The sequence below is a fragment of the Cherax quadricarinatus genome, chromosome 2, assembly GCF_038502225.1.
Source record: "Cherax quadricarinatus isolate ZL_2023a chromosome 2, ASM3850222v1, whole genome shotgun sequence".
Lineage (NCBI taxonomy): Eukaryota > Metazoa > Arthropoda > Malacostraca > Decapoda > Parastacidae > Cherax > Cherax quadricarinatus.
Genome location: NC_091293.1, coordinates 1,929,595 through 1,947,825, shown reverse-complemented (window position 1 = coordinate 1,947,825; position 18,231 = coordinate 1,929,595). Strand labels below are relative to the sequence as shown.

The 18,231-nt window shown below is 41.4% G+C and overlaps 1 non-coding gene across 1 annotated transcript in view; it reads left to right on the top strand.

Moving 5' to 3' along the window:
• The first annotated feature begins 616 nt into the window (after positions 1-616).
• LOC128687364 (uncharacterized) overlaps positions 617-18,231 on the top strand; it is a 66,338-nt gene continuing 48,723 nt past the window's right edge. The window contains exon 1 of the transcript XR_011392242.1: positions 617-780. This is a non-coding gene — a transcript (uncharacterized protein). The remainder of the gene's footprint in view (positions 781-18,231) is intronic.

Below are 18,231 nucleotides of genomic sequence, written 5' to 3'. Positions count from 1 at the left end.
ATGTTAGTGCTATTGGTCTGTAGTTCTTTGCTGTTGCTTTACTGCCCCCTTTGTGGAGTGGGGCTATGTCTGTTGTTGGGGGGATGGTGCATCGTCTGCCAAGTCTTTTGCTTTCGTAGTGAGTGATTTTCGTGTGCAAGTTCGGTACTAGTCCCTCTAGGATTTTCCAGGTGTATATAATCATGTATCTCTCCCTCCTGCGTTCCAGGGAATACAGGTTTAGGAACCTCAAGCGCTCCCAGTAATTGAGGTGTTTTATCTCCGTTATGGGTGTTAATGGTACCTGGGTGTTAGTCGACTGGTATGGGTCGCACCCTGGAGACAAAATTAACATAATTTGCCCGAAATGTTCTACATAAGAAATGATTTTATACAGTATATTATTTATGTCAGCTAAGTCTGTATAAGGTGCATCATGTATTTGTAGAAATAAACATTATTATTATTATCATTATTATATTTCATATTCCACACACTATTTTGTGAGTCATGATGAATTTTTCTACTTTTTCTGGTCATCCTGCCTGGGTGGGAGACGACCAGTGACCCATAAAACTTACAAATCTCATTATTTATTATTTATATTTTTAGGTTTGACTTGAGTGTGAGAGTTGTGGTAACTGTGTCAGTCTGAGGTGCCACCAACACCACCTACATCGTACGTTATCTGGGTATCTTAAACTTTTATTATGCCCCACGTACCCACTCACCCTCTTGAGGTCACACACTACACTTCATAGGTGCACCATGAGGTCACCTACTGTACCTGTTCACCTAGCAGTAAGTACGTAGCTAGGTGCCTAGGACGTGGGTCGCACCCTGGGGGAGACCAGCAAAGCAACCCAGTTCAAGCAAGTTGTGATGACTATTTTGTTTATTTATTTATTTATTTTGGGTGGGGGAAGGGGGAGGGTTAAACTGGCTTACTAACCCTCCGGGTTGATAAGCCGAGTAAAGTAATGCGAGATAATATAAGTTGTGAGGCTGAAGCTTTATGTGTAGGTGAGTCCTGCTTCATGGTGACCAGCTCGACCTGTTGGGTTAACAGGTCTTGTACCTGTTGGGTTAACAGGTCTTGTTGTACCTGTTGGGTTAACAGGTCTTGTTGTACCTGTTGGGTTAACAGGTCTTGTTGTACCTGTTGGGTTAACAGGTCTTGTTGTACCTGTTGGGTTAACAGGTCTTGTTGTACCTGTTGGGTTAACAGGTCTTGTTGTACCTGTTGGGTTAACAGGTCTTGTTGTACCTGTTGGGTTAACGGGTCTTGTACCTGTTGGGTTAACGGGTCTTGTTGTACCTGTTGGGTTAACAGGTCTTGATGTACCTGTTGGGTTAACAGGTCTTGTTGTACCTGTTGGGTTAACAGGTCTTGTTGTACCTGTTGGGTTAACAGGTCTTGTTGTACCTGTTGGGTTAACAGGTCTTGTTGTACCTGTTGGGTTAACGGGTCTTGTACCTGTTGGGTTAACGGGTCTTGTTGTACCTGTTGGGTTAACAGGTCTTGTTGTACCTGTTGGGTTAACAGGTCTTGTTGTACCTGTTGGGTTAACAGGTCTTGTTGTACCTGTTGGGTTAACAGGTCTTGTTGTACCTGTTGGGTTAACAGGTCTTGTTGTACCTGTTAGGTTAACAGGTCTTGTACCTGTTGGGTTTACAGGTCTTGTACCTGTTGGGTTAACAGGTCTTGTACCTGTTAGGTCAACAGGTCTTGTACCTGTTGGGTTAACAGGTCTTGTTGTACCTGTTTCGTTAACAGGTCTTGCACCTGTTGGGTTAACTGTCTTGTTGTACCTGTTGGGTTAACAGGTCTTGTTGTACCTGTTGGGTTAACAGGTCTTGTTGTACCTGTTGGGTTAACAGGTCTTGTTGTACCTGTTGGGTTAACAGGTCTTGTACCTGTTGGGTTAACAGGTCTTGTTGTACCTGTTGGGTTAACAGGTCTTGTTGTACCTGTTGGGTTAACAGGTCTTGTTGTACCTGTTAGGTTAACAGGTCTTGTTGTACCTGTTGGGTTAACAGGTCTTGTTGTACCTGTTGGGTTAACAGGTCTTGTTGTACCTGTTGGGTTAACAGGTCTTGTTGTACCTGTTGGGTTAACAGGTCTTGTACCTGTTAGGTTAACAGGTCTTGTTGTACCTGTTGGGTTAACAGGTCTTGTACCTGTTGGGTTAACAGGTCTTGTTGTACCTGTTGGGTTAACAGGTCTTGTTGTACCTGTTGGGTTAACAGGTCTTGTTGTACCTGTTGGGTTAACAGGTCTTGTTGTACCTGTTGGGTTAACAGGTCTTGTTGTACCTGTTGGGTTAACAGGTCTTGTTGTACCTGTTGGGTTAACAGGTCTTGTTGTACCTGTTGGGTTAACAGGTCTTGTTGTACCTGTTGGGTTAACAGGTCTTGTTGTACCTGTTGGGTTAACAGGTCTTGTTGTACCTGTTGGGTTAACAGGTCTTGTTGTACCTGTTGGGTTAACAGGTCTTGTTGTACCTGTTGGGTTAACAGGTCTTGTTGTACCTGTTGGGTTAACAGGTCTTGTTGTACCTGTTGGGTTAACAGGTCTTGTTGTACCTGTTGGGTTAACAGGTCTTGTACCTGTTGGGTTAACAGGTCTTGTACCTGTTGAGTCAACAGGTCTTCTTGTACCTGTTGGGTTAACAGGTCTTGTTGTACCTGTTGGGTTAACAGGTCTTGTTGTACCTGTTGGGTCAACAGGTCTTGTTGTACCTGTTGGGTCAACAGGTCTTGTTGTACCTGTTGGGTTAACAGGTCTTGTTGTACCTGTTGGGTCAACAAGTCTTGTTGTACCTGTTGGGTTAACAGGTCTTGTTGTACCTGTTAGGTTAACAGGTCTTGTACCTGTTGGGTCAACATGTCTTGTTGTACCTGTTGGGTTAACAGGTCTTGTTCCTGTTAGGTTAACAGGTCTTGTTGCACCTGTTAGGTTAACAGGTCTTGTACCTGTTGGGTTAACAGGTCTTGTACCTGTTGGGTTTACAGGTCTTGTACCTGTTGGGTCAACAGGTCTTGTTGTACCTGTTTCGTTAACAGGTCTTGCACCTGTTGGGTTAGCAGGTCTTGTTGTACCTGTTGGGTTAACAGGTCTTGTACCTGTTAGGTCAACAGGTCTTGTACCTGTTGGGTTAACAGGTCTTGTTGTACCTGTTGGGTTAACAGGTCTTGTTGTACCTGTTGGATTAACAGGTCTTGTACCTGTTGGGTTAACAGGTCTTGTACCTGTTGGGTCAACAGGTCTTGTACCTGTTGGGTCAACAGGTCTTGTTGTACCTGTTGGGTAACAGGTCTTGTACCTGTTGGGTTAACAGGTCTTGTTGTACTTGTTGGGTTAACAGGTCTTGTTGTACCTGTTGGGTCAACAGGTCTTGTTGTACCTGTTGGGTTAACAGGTCTTGTTGTACCTGTTGGGTTAACAGGTCTTGTTGTACCTGTTGGGTTAACAGGTCTTGTACCTGTTGGGTTAACAGGTTTTGTTGTACCTGTTGGGTTAAAAGGTCTTGTACCTGTTGGGTCAACAGCTCTTGTTGTACCTGTTGGGTTAACAGGTCTTGTTGTACCTGTTGGGTCAATAGGTCTTGTACCTGTTGGGTCAACAGGTCTTGTTGTACCTGTTGGGTCAACAGGTCTTGTTGTACCTGTTGGGTCAACAGGTCTTGTTGTACCTGTTGGGTCAACAGGTCTTGTACCTGTTGGGTTAACAGGTCTTGTTGTACCTGTTGGGTTAACAGGTCTTGTACCTGTTGGGTTAACAGGTCTTGTTGTACCTGTTGGGTTAACAAGTCTTGTTTTACCTGTTGGGTTAACAGGTCTTGTACCTGTTGGGTTAACAGGTCTTGTTGTACCTGTTGGGTTAACAGGTCTTGTACCTGTTGGGTCAACAGGTCTTGTTGTACCTGTTGGGTTAACAGGTCTTGTTGTACCTGTTGGGTTAACAGGTCTTGTTGTACCTGTTGAGTTAACAGGTCTTGTACCTGTTGGGTTTACAGGTTTTGTTGTACCTGTTGGGTTAAAAGGTCTTGTACCTGTTGGGTCAACAGGTCTTGTTGTACCTGTTGGGTCAACAGGTCTTGTTGTACCTGTTGGGTTAACAGGTCTTGTTGTACCTGTTGTGTTAACAGATCTTGTTGTACCTGTTGGGTCAATAGGTCTTGTTGTACCTGTTGGGTCAATAGGTCTTGTTGTACCTGTTGGGTCAACAGGTCTTGTTGTACCTGTTGGGTCAACAGGTCTTGTTGTACCTGTTGGGTCAACAGGTCTTGTTGTTCCTGTTGGGTCAACAGGTCTTGTTGTACCTGTTGGGTCAACAGGTCTTGTTGTACCTGTTGGGTCAACAGGTCTTGTACCTGTTGGGTCAACAGATCTTGCTCTTCCTGTTGGGTCAACAGGTCTTGTTGTACCTGTTGGGTCAACAGGTCTTGTTGTACCTGTTGGGTCAACAGGTCTTGTTGTACCTGTTGGGTCAACAGGTCTTGTTGTACCTGTTGGGTCAACAGGTCTTGTTGTACCTGTTGGGTCAACAGGTCTTGTTGTACCTGTTGGGTCAACAGGTCTTCTTGTACCTGTTGGGTCAACAGGTCTTGTTGTACCTGTTGGGTTAACAGGTCTTGTACCTGTTGGGTTAACAGGTCTTGTACCTGTTGGGTCATCAGGTCTTGTTGTACCTGTTGGGTTAACAGGTCTTGTTGTACCTGTGGGGTTAACAGGTCTTGTTGTACCTGTTGGGTCAACAGGTCTTGTTGTACCTATTGGGTTAACAGGTCTTGTTGTACCTGTTGGGTCAACAAGTCTTGTTGTACCTGTTGGGTTAACAGGTCTTGTTGTACCTGTTAGGTTAACAGGTCTTGTACCTGTTGGGTCAACATGTCTTGTTGTACCTGTTGGGTTAACAGGTCTTGTTCCTGTTAGGTTAACAGGTCTTGTTTCACCTGTTAGGTTAACAGGTCTTGTACCTGTTGGGTTAACAGGTCTTGTACCTGTTGGGTTTACAGGTCTTGTACCTGTTGGGTCAACAGGTCTTGTTGTACCTGTTTCGTTAACATTTCTTGCACCTGTTGGGTTAGCAGGTCTTGTTGTACCTGTTGGGTTAACAGGTCTTGTACCTGTTAGGTCAACAGGTCTTGTACCTGTTGGGTTAACAGGTCTTGTTGTACCTGTTGGGTTAACAGGTCTTGTTGTACCTGTTGGATTAACAGGTCTTGTACCTGTTGGGTTAACAGGTCTTGTACCTGTTGGGTCAACAGGTCTTGTACCTGTTGGGTCAACAGGTCTTGTTGTACCTGTTGGGTAACAGGTCTTGTACCTGTTGGGTTAACAGGTCTTGTTGTACTTGTTGGGTTAACAGGTCTTGTTGTACCTGTTGGGTCAACAGGTCTTGTTGTACCTGTTGGGTTAACAGGTCTTGTTGTACCTGTTGGGTTAACAGGTCTTGTTGTACCTGTTGGGTTAACAGGTCTTGTACCTGTTGGGTTAACAGGTTTTGTTGTACCTGTTGGGTTAAAAGGTCTTGTACCTGTTGGGTCAACAGCTCTTGTTGTACCTGTTGGGTTAACAGGTCTTGTTGTACCTGTTGGGTCAATAGGTCTTGTTGTACCTGTTGGGTCAACAGGTCTTGTTGTACCTGTTGGGTCAACAGGTCTTGTTGTACCTGTTGGGTCAACAGGTCTTGTTGTACCTGTTGGGTCAACAGGTCTTGTTGTACCTGTTGGGTCAACAGGTCTTGTTGTACCTGTTGGGTCAACAGGTCTTGTACCTGTTGGGTCAACAGATCTTGCTCTTCCTGTTAGGTCAACAGGTCTTGCTCTACCTGTTGGGTCAACAGGTCTTGTACCTGATGGGGTAAACAGGTCTTGCTCAACCTGTTGGGTCAACAGGTCTTGCTCTACCTGTTGGGTTAACAGGTCTTGTACCTGTTAGGTTAACAGGTCTTGTTGTACCTGTTAGGTTAACAGGTCTTGTTGTACCTGTTAGGTTAACAGGTCTTGTTGTACCTGTTAGGTTAACAGGTCTTGTTGTACCTGTTAGGTTAACAGGTCTTGTTGTACCTGTTAGGTTAACAGGTCTTGTACCTGGAAATAAATGGTATAAAATACCGACACAATGGAAATATAAACACATATGCAGTATAATGTGATCCTTTATTGACTACGTTTCGCCCACACAGTGGGCTTTTTCAAGTCACTTGTGACTTGAAAAAGCCCACTGTGTGGGCGAAACGTAGTCAATAAAGGATCACATTATACTGCATATGTGTTTATATTTCCAGGTCATGTATCTGTTGGGTTAACAGGTCTTGTACCTGTTGGGTCAACAGGTCTTGTTGTACCTGTTGGGTTAACAGATCTTGCACCTGTTGGGTTAACAGGTCTTGTTGTACCTGTTGGGTTAACAGGTCTTGTACCTGTTGGATTAACAGGTCTTGTTGTACCTGTTGGGTTAACAGGTCTTAAGATAAGATAAGATAAGATAAGATTTTGTTCGGATTTTTAACCCCAGAGGGTTAGCCACCCAGGATAACCCAAGAAAGTCAGTGCGTCATCGAGGACTGTCTAACTTATTTCCATTGGGGTCCTTAATCTTGTCCCCCAGGATGCGACCCACACCAGTCGACTAACACCCAGGTACCTATTTGCTGCTAGGTGAACAGGACAATAGGTGTAAGGAAACGTGTCGGAATTTCCACCCGCCGGGAATCGAACCCGGGCCCTCCGTGTGTGAAGCGGGAGCTTTAGCCACCAGACCACCGGGCCACCTGTTGGGTTAACAGGTCTTGTTGTACCTGTTGGGTCCACAGGTCTTGTACCTGTTGGGTTAACAGGTCTTGTTGTACCTGTTGGTTTAACAGGTCTTGTTGTACCTGTTGGATTAATAGGTCTTGTTGTACCTGTTGGGTTAACGTCTTGTACCTGTTGGGTCAACAGGTCTTGTACCTGTTGGGTTAGCAGGTCTTGTACCTGCTGGGTTAAGAGGTCTTGTTGTACCTGTTGGGTTAACAGGTCTTGTTGTACCTGTTGGGTTAACAGGTCTTGTACCTGTTGGGTTAACAGGTCTTGTTGTACCTGTTGGGTTAACAAGTCTTGTTTTACCTGTTGGGTTAACAGGTCTTGTACCTGTTGGGTTAACAGGTCTTGTTGTACCTGTTGGGTTAACAGGTCTTGTACCTGTTGGGTTAACAGGTCTTGTTGTACCTGTTGGGTTAACAAGTCTTGTTTTACCTGTTGGGTTAACAGGTCTTGTACCTGTTGGGTTAACAGGTCTTGTTGTACCTGTTGGGTTAACAGGTCTTGTTGTACCTGTTGGGTCAACAGGTCTTGTTGTACCTGTTGGGTTAACAGGTCTTGTTGTACCTGTTGGGTTAACAGGTCTTGTTGTACCTGTTGAGTTAACAGGTCTTGTACCTGTTGGGTTTACAGGTTTTGTTGTACCTGTTGGGTTAAAAGGTCTTGTACCTGTTGGGTCAACAGGTCTTGTTGTACCTGTTGGGTCAACAGGTCTTGTTGTACCTGTTGGGTTAACAGGTCTTGTTGTACCTGTTGTGTTAACAGGTCTTGTTGTACCTGTTGGGTCAATAGGTCTTGTTGTACCTGTTGGGTCAATAGGTCTTGTTGTACCTGTTGGGTCAACAGGTCTTGTTGTACCTGTTGGGTCAACAGGTCTTGTTGTACCTGTTGGGTCAACAGGTCTTGTTGTTCCTGTTGGGTCAACAGGTCTTGTTGTACCTGTTGGGTCAACAGGTCTTGTTGTACCTGTTGGGTCAACAGGTCTTGTACCTGTTGGGTCAACAGATCTTGCTCTTCCTGTTGGGTCAACAGGTCTTGCTCTACCTGTTGGGTCAACAGGTCTTGCTCTACCTGTTGGGTCAACAGGTCTTGTACCTGATGGGGTAAACAGGTCTTGCTCAACCTGTTGGGTGAACAGGTCTTGCTCTACCTGTTGGGTAAACAGGTCTTGCTCTACCTGTTGGTTCAACAGGTCTTGCTCTATCTGTTGAGCCAACAGGTCTTGCTCTACCTGTTGAGTCAACAGGTCTTACTCTACCTGTTGGGTCAACAGGTCTTGCTCTACCAGTTGGTTCAACAGGTCTTGCTCTGCCTGTTGGGTCAACAGGTCTTCCTCTGCCTGTTGGGTCAACAGGTCTTGCTCCACTTGTTGGGTCAACAGGTCTTGCTCCACCTGTTGGGTCAACAGGTCTTGCTCCACCTGTTGGGTCAACAGGTCTTGCTCCACCTGTTGGGTCAACAGGTCTTGCTCCACCTGTTGGGTCAACAGGTTTTGCTCTACCTGTTGGGTCAACAGGTCTTGCTCCACCTGTTGGGTCAACAGGTCTTGCTCCACCTGTTGGGTCAACAGGTCTTGCTGTACCTGTTGGGTCAACAGGTCTTGCTCTACCTGTTGGGCCAACAGGTCTTGCTCTACCTGTTGGGTCAACAGGTCTTGCTCTACCTGTTGGGTCAACAGGTCTTGCTGTACCTTCCAGGTAGATAAGATAGGTGTTGATGTACCTGTGAGGTCAACAGGTCTTGCTTTACCTGCCACGTAGACAGGTCTTGGCCTACCCTTCAGAAATGTAATGAATTATGGTGGCCACATAATGCTATAGATCTAATTTCGATAAATAAATTTTTTTTCACCAAGTTTGAAAAAACCTGTAGGTTATCTGGACTCAGTTACTGTATTATTATTATTATTATTATTATTATTATTATTATTATTATTTTAAATTTTTTTATTATTATTATTATTAATAATGTTTATTATTATTAGTTATTGATTATTATTATTATTAATCACAAGGACCCCAATGGAAATAAGTCAGTGACTTTTTTTTTTGGCCTAGGTAATTTATACACATGTGTACATTTACCTAAATAAACATTTAGGCCAAGATGGACCACAAAAATAAAAAAAAAAAAAATGATGGAAGTGGCATGTAGTGGAACAATTAGAATTAAGCCATAGCTGCAAAACTTAACAACAAATTGTATCATTACTGTCTTGCCTCAAATTTTTGCAAGTTTTTTTTTTTTTTTTTTTAACTAAAAATCAGTACAGTACACCAGGCCCGGTGGCCTGGTGGCTAAAGCTCCCACTTCACACACGGAGGGCCCGGGTTCGATTCCCAGTTTTATCTTATCTTAACTGCCAGTTTTAGTGGTTCAGCCACAAAAGCAATGATAATATTTTTTAGGCTGTACAAATAGTATAGTTTACATGAATTAAAAGATTGATAGGGACAAAAGAAAGCCACTAATTGTGCCATGCATTTTGGACAACTAAGCATAAGGCTTAAATGTTACTTAAGAACTAGACATAGACTATTAATTAGGGCTTCTTATGCAGTTCACTACAATTATAAATACAATAAGAAAGGTAGCTAATGACAAATGCCAATTATTAAATAATTACATATTATTACAAACTGATTCATTGATCTTAAGTTTTGTGGAATTAGGGTAAAATCACCCTTAATTCTCATTTACCATTAGCTATGTTGTTACTGTTCATCTTCAATTTAATGACTTGGTGATAAAAACTCTGGTTATCTAACATGTGTTTTTAATTGTGCCGTTTCCACTTAATCTTATCTTATATCACACACCATGACATATTGTTTTTAATGGTCTAACATCGTTAGATATAAGGCAGTGGGTAGGTACATTTTGTGCACCGCTTTTAATACCTGGATCAGGTGCTGGAGTTGTCTTACTGAATACTATTTTGTTCAGGATGATACTACTTGAAAGACTGGCCTTTTATTGCACATTTTGCCTAGAAATTGTTCTAAAGATGTGGCTCACAATGGTTAACTAACACACAGGTATGGTGAAAACCTAGTATAATATACCATCACATTGCGGTTTAAAGAGACATGGAAACATTTCGGTCCCAGGATAGAAACGTTCCTATATTAAAATTAGTGTTTGCTCTTGTGTTCAAGATACAGGTACCTTTGACTACTAGGTGATTATTGGCAGTAGGTGTATAAATAAACACTCGCATACTTAAGAGACAAGGATTTGATTCCTGGCATGAGTGGAAACGTTGAACATGTTTCCCTTTGCCTGTTGCTCTTGTTCATTCATCAGTAAACAGGTGTTAGTTGACTGGTGAGTTACATCCTGAAGAAGAGGATTAGAGAATCCCAGTAGAAATAAGACAGCCCTCAATGACAATCTGGGTTATTCTAGGTTACTAACCCTGTGGGTTAATCATCATCATGTTTACTAACTCTCAGGGTTAATACAGAAATCTGAACAAAATCTATTTTCTTCATTAAAACTACAGTGGGTTGGACAGCCAATAGTATGCACAACTTGAGTAAACTTAGACTAGGTTTAATGTTAGTTAATAGAAAAATTTACTTGGATGAGTTACTTAAATTAGTTTAATATTGAATAGTTCTGAAGATTGATACTGCATAGTTAAGCATAAGATCGTTTGAGTGTAGTGATATCTGGAGAGGGTTTCAGGGGTCAGTTCCCCTACAACCCGGTCTGTGACTAGGCCTCATGGTGGATCAAGGCCTATTCAACTAAGCTGCTACTGTTGGCTGCACGTAAACCGACGTACGAACCACAGCCTGGATGGTCAGGTACCGACTTTAGGTGCCTGTCCAAAGCCTTCTTGAAGATAGCCATGGGTCTATTGGTAATCCCCCTTATGTATGCTGGGAGGCAGTTGAACAGTCTCGGGCCCCTGACACCTATTGTGTTGTCTCTTATCGTGCTAGTGGTGCCCCTGCTTTTCATTGGTGGTCTGTTGCATCGTCTGCCAAGTCTTTTGCTTTCACTGGGAATGATTTTCGTGTGCAAGTTTGATGTTTGATACTAATCCCTCTTGGATTTTCCAAGTATATATAATCATGTATCTCTCCTGCTTGCATTCTAGGGAGTACAGGTTGAGGAGCTTCAAGCATTCCCAGTAATTGAGGTGTTTTATCGCAGTTAACCCTTTCAGGGTCCAAGGCCAAAATCTGAAGTCACGCACCAGTGTCCAAGAAATTTTGAAAAAAAAAAATTATTTTTTCTTACAGAATTAAAGAGCATATTTTTGTGAAGGTAATAAAACAAAAAAAATTAGAATCTGATCAGTACTTACCGAGATACAGTGCCAAGAAGTTTGTAGAAAATGATGTGGTGGCGGCAACATCAACGAATTCCACATACGCGTATTATATTATTTTGTTGTTTTAGTTGTTTTTTCTTTTCTTTTCCAATTTTTTTCTATTCCTACTAACATTTGGGGCCTGAGAGACCAATACTGTATATAATTTATATATATAAACTCACTGTATTGAACACAATAACCGCACTAAAGTTATTATCATATTATTGTTTACCACTGTTGTTTATTACAATAAACATGCACAAATATTGTATAATACTAATGTTCTATCATATATTTACATATTTACAATCACTGGACATGGTTTTAGAACTGCTGGAGCTTGTGGAACTCCTTGAAACAAGGCACCATGCACAGAAGCACCTTACATTCCTCACACATAAACCGAGTGTCTTTGCGTCTTTGTTGCCGTCGTTTTGTTTGTGCACAGACAATGCATCTCTTCTGAGCAAATTTCTTTTGAGTTGAAGGAAGCTGTATTATGAAATGATCACCTTCTCTTCTCAAACGCTTGGGTATATTGTGATGAATTCGAGGACCATGTTGTATTGCAGGTGTTGTTACCTGGTACTTCATTATGAGTTGTCTGACAACAGACAAACAAAATTCACCATACGGTGGTCTGTTACCAGTCTTTATTTGGTACATATTATATGCATTCAGCATTGAAATGTCCATGAGATGGAAGAAAAGTTTCATGTACCACTTGTAACTCTTACGAACACAGTCAACAAAACCAATCTGCATGTCACACTTGTCAACCAAGCGCATGTTTTGTGTATAATCAATCACTGTCACTGGTTTTCGAATACGTTCATTAGTCACTCGATCAACTTTGCCACTGTCTTGCATTTCATTACGGTGAATGGTTGTCAACAATGTGACATCTCGTTTGTCATGCCACCGTAATGCCATGATGTCATTGGCAGTAAACACCTGCACGTCATCACCACGAACACCTGCGTTGAGCCTGGGCATATGTTTACGATTAGAACGCACTGTGCCACACACATCTGTCTTGTTCACTCGCATGAAATCACTGAGTAATGGGCTTGTGTACCAGTTATCGGTATATAATGTATGGCCCTTACCAAGATAAGGTGCCATCATGTTTCTCACTACGTCACCTGATATACCCAATAACATCTTGGTATCTTTCAATGTTTTACTACCCGTGTATACAACAATATCCAACACCAGGCCACTGTCACAATCACAGAGTACAAACAATTTTATACCAAAGCGGTTCCTCTTGCTCGGTATATACTGCTTGAATGACAGTCTACCTTTGAACAAAATCAAAGACTCGTCAATTACAAGATTCTTGAATGGATAAAAGTACATCCTGAACTTTTGTTTGAGATACATGAAAACATTTCTAATCTTGTATAACCTGTCACTTCTGTCAGGCCTGGTTTTGTCAGAGAAGTGCAACATACGTAAGAGTAAGATAAACCTGTTCACTGGTATTATTTCACTGAAGGATGGGGTACAAATTAGCCGATCTGTGGACCAGTATGCTTTTATATTATGCTTATAGACGTGAGGCATAAGCATTATTGTTGCAAAAAGCAAATACATTTCTGCAACAGTCGTCTCTTTCCACCTGTGTAGTCTTGACTGTGGTGATAAGATCGTATTTGCCATGGTGTACTGAAAATACTTATTACTTTCCCTGACAATAGTTTCCATCAATGGCTGGTCAAAGAATAATTCAAAGAATTCCAGTTCATTGGCCGTGGTTCCAAGGGGACAGGTAGGTAGAATTCCACTTTGCGAGTCATCAAAGTGGTGAGGGCTGGGAACAAAATTGGGATTTTGCTGCCAATCCCAGATACGGTTTGCTGGTGGATACTGGACATCATAGGCTGGTTGTACGGGTGGTTGTGGCGGGCTGGTGGGTGACGCTCCGCTTTGTCCTTGAACTGACGAGTCAGCAGCGTGGGTTCCCGCGTGGCACAGCGAGTCACGCATGGCGGTGCCACTACCACCACCAGCCCCACTAACACCATCCACTGATGTCTGTGGCCCATCCATGCCAAGTGTAGCCACATCATCCTCACTATCACTACCTAAAACGGGTGTAGGGCCACGGGATGTACTCCGGGATGTACTACGGGATGTACTCCGTCCCCTGGGCATAGCATAGGGTACACTACCCGAGCGCATGCGGCGGCGCACATACCGACGCTTCACTGGTGAATATGTTTCCTCACTATCACTACTCGAATGATCGTCGAGCGCAATAAAATCACAATCCACGTCAGAATCATCGTCATTACTGAAGTCAGAGGCCAGGCCACGGGAAAATATTAGTTTTCTCTTACGTTTAGGAACAACCGACCGTGAGTCACGAGTGCCCACACCAGAGGTAGAAGGTCGAGGATCGTCGGGGTTTTCTGCACTATTATCGATATCCTGATCATTATTTTCGGTCACTAACTCATCAAAGCCGTAGAATTCGTCTTCATTTCCACTTCCATCAGTGTCAGAACTATCAGACAGGAAGAGGAGAGTCCCAATTTTCCGGGGAGTGAGAGCTGACTTGCGACGAGACATGGTGAACAAGGGTAACTGAGCCGGCGTTCCCACAATGCTATGCAGGCGCCTAGATTTTTTGTTTACGGCGCACACCCACCGCGCAGACCCATTCTCTCATATGTAGGCCTATGAGCGCTTTCGCGCTAAATTTGACGGCGCTAGAATTTTGGCGTAGATCTACGGTTTGGACACTCACCGACCAGCCGTAGATCTACGGGACGGACCCTGAAAGGGTTAAGTATGCCATAAAGGTTCTCTGTACATTTTCTAGGTCAGCAATTTCACCTGCCTTGAAAGGTGCTGTTAGTATGCAGCAATATTCCATCCTAGATAGAACAAGAGACCTGAAGAGTGTCATCATGGGCTTGGCATCCCTAGTTTTGAAGGTTCTCATTATCCATCCTGTCATTTTTCTAGCAGATGCAGTTGAGACAATGTTGTGGTCCTGGAAGGTGAGATTCTCTGACATTATCACTCCCAGGTCTTTTAAGTTAGATTTTTGTTCTATTGTGTGGTTGGAATTTGTTTTATACTCCGATATAGTTTTAATTTCCTCAGGTTTTTCATATCGGAGTAATTGAAATTTCTCATCATTACATCATCATTTGTTTTCTGATGCCCTTTGAAAGATTTGGTTGATGTCCGCCTGGAGTCTTGCAGTCTTCAATGGAGGACACTGTCATGCAAATTGGGGTGTCATCTGCAAAGAAAGATTCAGTGCTGTGGCTTACATTCCTGTCTATGTCAGATATGAGGATGAGGAACAGTATGGGAGCGAGTACTGTGCCGTGTGGAACAGAGGTTTTCACTGTAGTCACCTCAGATTTTACTCTGTTTATTACTACTCTTTGTGTTCTTTTTGTTAGGAATTATAGATCCATTTATTTATTTATTTATTTATTTATTTATTAATTTGAACATGATACATTGAAGTACAAAAAAAAAATGGTTAAGTGTAACATGCCAAAGCCCCTTGTATGCAGAGCATTATGGGCAGACTTAAGATTAACTTAAGATCAACTAAGCAATGATATATTCAGTGGTAAACATTATTGTAAACAGATAACAATTAAGCACAAATGAGTATTTCAAAGACAGGTCATATGGTCATTTACTGTGTTGCTGTGCATTCAGTAGAATGGAGTATTCTGTTAGGTAATGTAATTAAGAAAAACAAAGTTTAATTGGGTCACAGGTTAAACATTTATGAGATACATATACAGTAGGGCCCCACTTATACGGCGGGTTAGGTTCCAGGCTGTCGCCGGAAAGCAGACATCCCCGGAAGGCAGAACGCCATTTTTTTCCATGTATAAATGCATATAAATGCCAGACAACAAGTTTACACTAAATTATATAAAGTCAGTAATAGAACTAGGCATTAAAAACACACACAGTAAAATACATTCACAGTACATTCATTACTTTTCTTAAAGTATTTGTAATCTTAATGTAGGGAGAGAGGTGAGTAGTACTTATTTGTAGGAAGTTAGGTGTAGGTAGCCCAGGTGTAGGTAGCCCTGGCTCCCCGTCTCATACTTAATATACATCCTAGAGAGGTAAAATACTCATACAGTACACTCATTATTTACCTTAAAATATGTGTAGTCTTAATATAGGAAGAGAGGTGAGTAGTATTTATTTGTAGGAAGCCAGTGTATGTAGCCATTAGGTGTAGCCTGCCTGGGCTACACCTACCGGCTACCTACACTGTGGCTCAGAGCCATATTATTAACATTGACATGCCTTGTTCACTGAATGTAATCATTTCTAACAACTACCTTTAGATGCCATCATAAACGAAGGGAGAAGTAATGAATAATTCATGCCAAAAATTGTAAACAAAAGCGAAATGGGGGAGTGGCTGGGCCAAACGCAGATTCATACACATTTTCTCTGGTAGCTGAGCAGATAAAACGTAATGTTGTCCCTCCACCCGGCTACCACACAGCTCTACAAGCATTATTATCAGAGCACATATAAAATATGCAATAAATGCCAGACAACAAGTTTACACTAACTTATATTAAGTTAGAAATATTATTATTATTATAATCAAGGGGGAAGTGCTAAACCCGTAGGATTATACAGCTCCTGGGGGGGATGTGGAAGGCATTCAGGATTAATTCGGGGAACTGGAGCACAGATCCAATTCCCTAAATCAAGAGCCCCTCACCAACATCAAAGTTAGCAATAGAAATAGGCATTAAAAACACAATAAAAGGTAAGATACACAGAGTACACTTATTACTTACCTTAAAATATTAATATTAATGTGTGAGAGGTGAGTGGCAGGGTGTTTATTAAATAAAATCAGAATGGCACACCATCATCCTCTAACTTGGCTTACGACTTCTCTTTTTATCACAGCTAACCTTAGATGCCATCGTCAATGAGAGCCAACTCATTAACGAAAGAGTAAACGAGAGAGAGAATGAGATACAGAGTTGAGACAGTGTAAGAACACAAACTGAACAGGTAGTGGGTGATCACTTGGTCAGGCGAAATAAATGTGTATTAATATGTGTCTACTTTTAGTTCATTCGCGTACGTTTGTAAGAGTTTGTAAAACATTTACCTCAATATTTTTTTATTATAATAATAATTACCTCACAATACAAATACTACTTTTATATTGTGTACAAGTTGTACAAGTTAGTACAGAATAAACAAATGGCAACACTCCATTTTTAGAGTGAATGAAGATAATAATAATAATAATATTATTATTATTATTATTATTATAAAATGCACTAAACCCACAAGGGTCGTGAATTGCTATATATAGAGTAAAGGCATATGAAAAGAATATTTTTCTAGTTATCCTCCAGTTTGACTAGAGAAAACGTAATTCTTCCGACACTACCTACACAGCTGCTTTGTAAACAAATCTCATATTTACGTCAATTTTTATTCTGTGAGTTTATGTATCATGTTTATATGCTATGTAACGGGTTTCATATATAATTTTGAGGAAAATATCATAGATGGATTAATGAAAATGCCTATATTGATGTAAAATAAGACATTTAGTGTGCCCAAGAGTGATTATTATTACGTAGTATTGGCGTCATGAGTAGAGAGAGACTTAGCGATTTTAATGTGTACCCGCACACCAGCACAGTGTGTAAGTATATTTAGGTACAGGTACACATAAGTATAATTATCAGAGTACATATAAAATATGCAGTAACTTTAAAACACTTGAAATTTGGGAAAATTTCCTGACATAATAGATGTGGTCACGGAGAATGCAAACAAACCGGGTGGGGGCCGCCGTATTTGAAAGACGGCTTGTCGTATAGCAAATTTTGGTCATAATTTGACATCGCTGTATTAGCGGAATGCCGTAAGGCAAAACGCCGTAAAGCGGGGCCCTACTGTATTCAGTATTTATTTAGTTGTGGTTGAGTAAGTGATTTTTAAGTAGAGACTTCAATTTATAAACCGACAGTGTTTCTTTTATATTCACAGGTAATGAATTCCAGATTTTTGGGCCTTTTATGTGCATTGAATTTTTGCATAGTGTGAGATGGACACGAGGAACATCAAAGAGTGATATGTGCCATGTGTTTTGGTCATGTGTTCTGTTGAGATTGGTAAGGAGACGTTTGAGGGGAGGGTTTATATCCGAGTTAAGTGTTCTATGTATGTAGTAGGTACAATAATAAGTATGGATGTTTTGTATGGTGAGTAGGTTTAGAGTTTTGAATATTGATGGAGTGTGCTGCCTGTAGTGGGAATTTGTTATCATTCTGACTGCAGCCTTTTGTTGGGTGATTAGTGGTCTGAGATGGTTTATTGTTGTTGAGCCCCATGCACAAATTCCATAGGTGAGATAGGGGTAAATAAGTGAGTGATATACGGCCAGGAGGGCTGACTGTGGAACATTGTACCGTATCTTCGATAGTATGCCTACAGTCTTGGAAATTTTCTTGGAAATTTGTTGTATATGTGTTTGAAATTTGAGTCTATTATCAAGGTGGATTCCTAAGAATTTTTCCTCTGTGAGCTTTGTGATAGGTGATCCGTTTATCATTATATTAAGAGGGACATCTGTAGCTCTGTTACCAAACTGAATGAAGTAGGTTTTGTCAATGTTGAGAGTAAGTTTGTTAGTCCTCATCCAACTTTTCCTGTTATTCCTTTATCATGCATTTTATGCACTATTACCAATTATGTACGAACAGGAACATTTAGTGTATAGGAATAGGTTAAAAAATTTAATTAATTGGATTAAAATTATTTATTTCAGAAGAGCAGTACAAGTACATACAGTAATTATACATGTAAAGTGGTGATGTCTTTTGTTTGATCATAATATAGTGTGGTTGAAATTAGATACAGTATAAGGCTCTTGAGAAAGCCATTAATTATGCAGATGCATTTTGGGCAAACTGCTCATAAGATTGATTTACTACTTAAATCTATACCTAGAATAAAATTTAAGTTAGGATTGCATGGATAATACATGACAATCATAAGTACAGTTGGATTAGTTGCAAATGCAGAAGTGAGCAATTACAGATAAGTTACATTGCAGTTAAATTGGTTTAA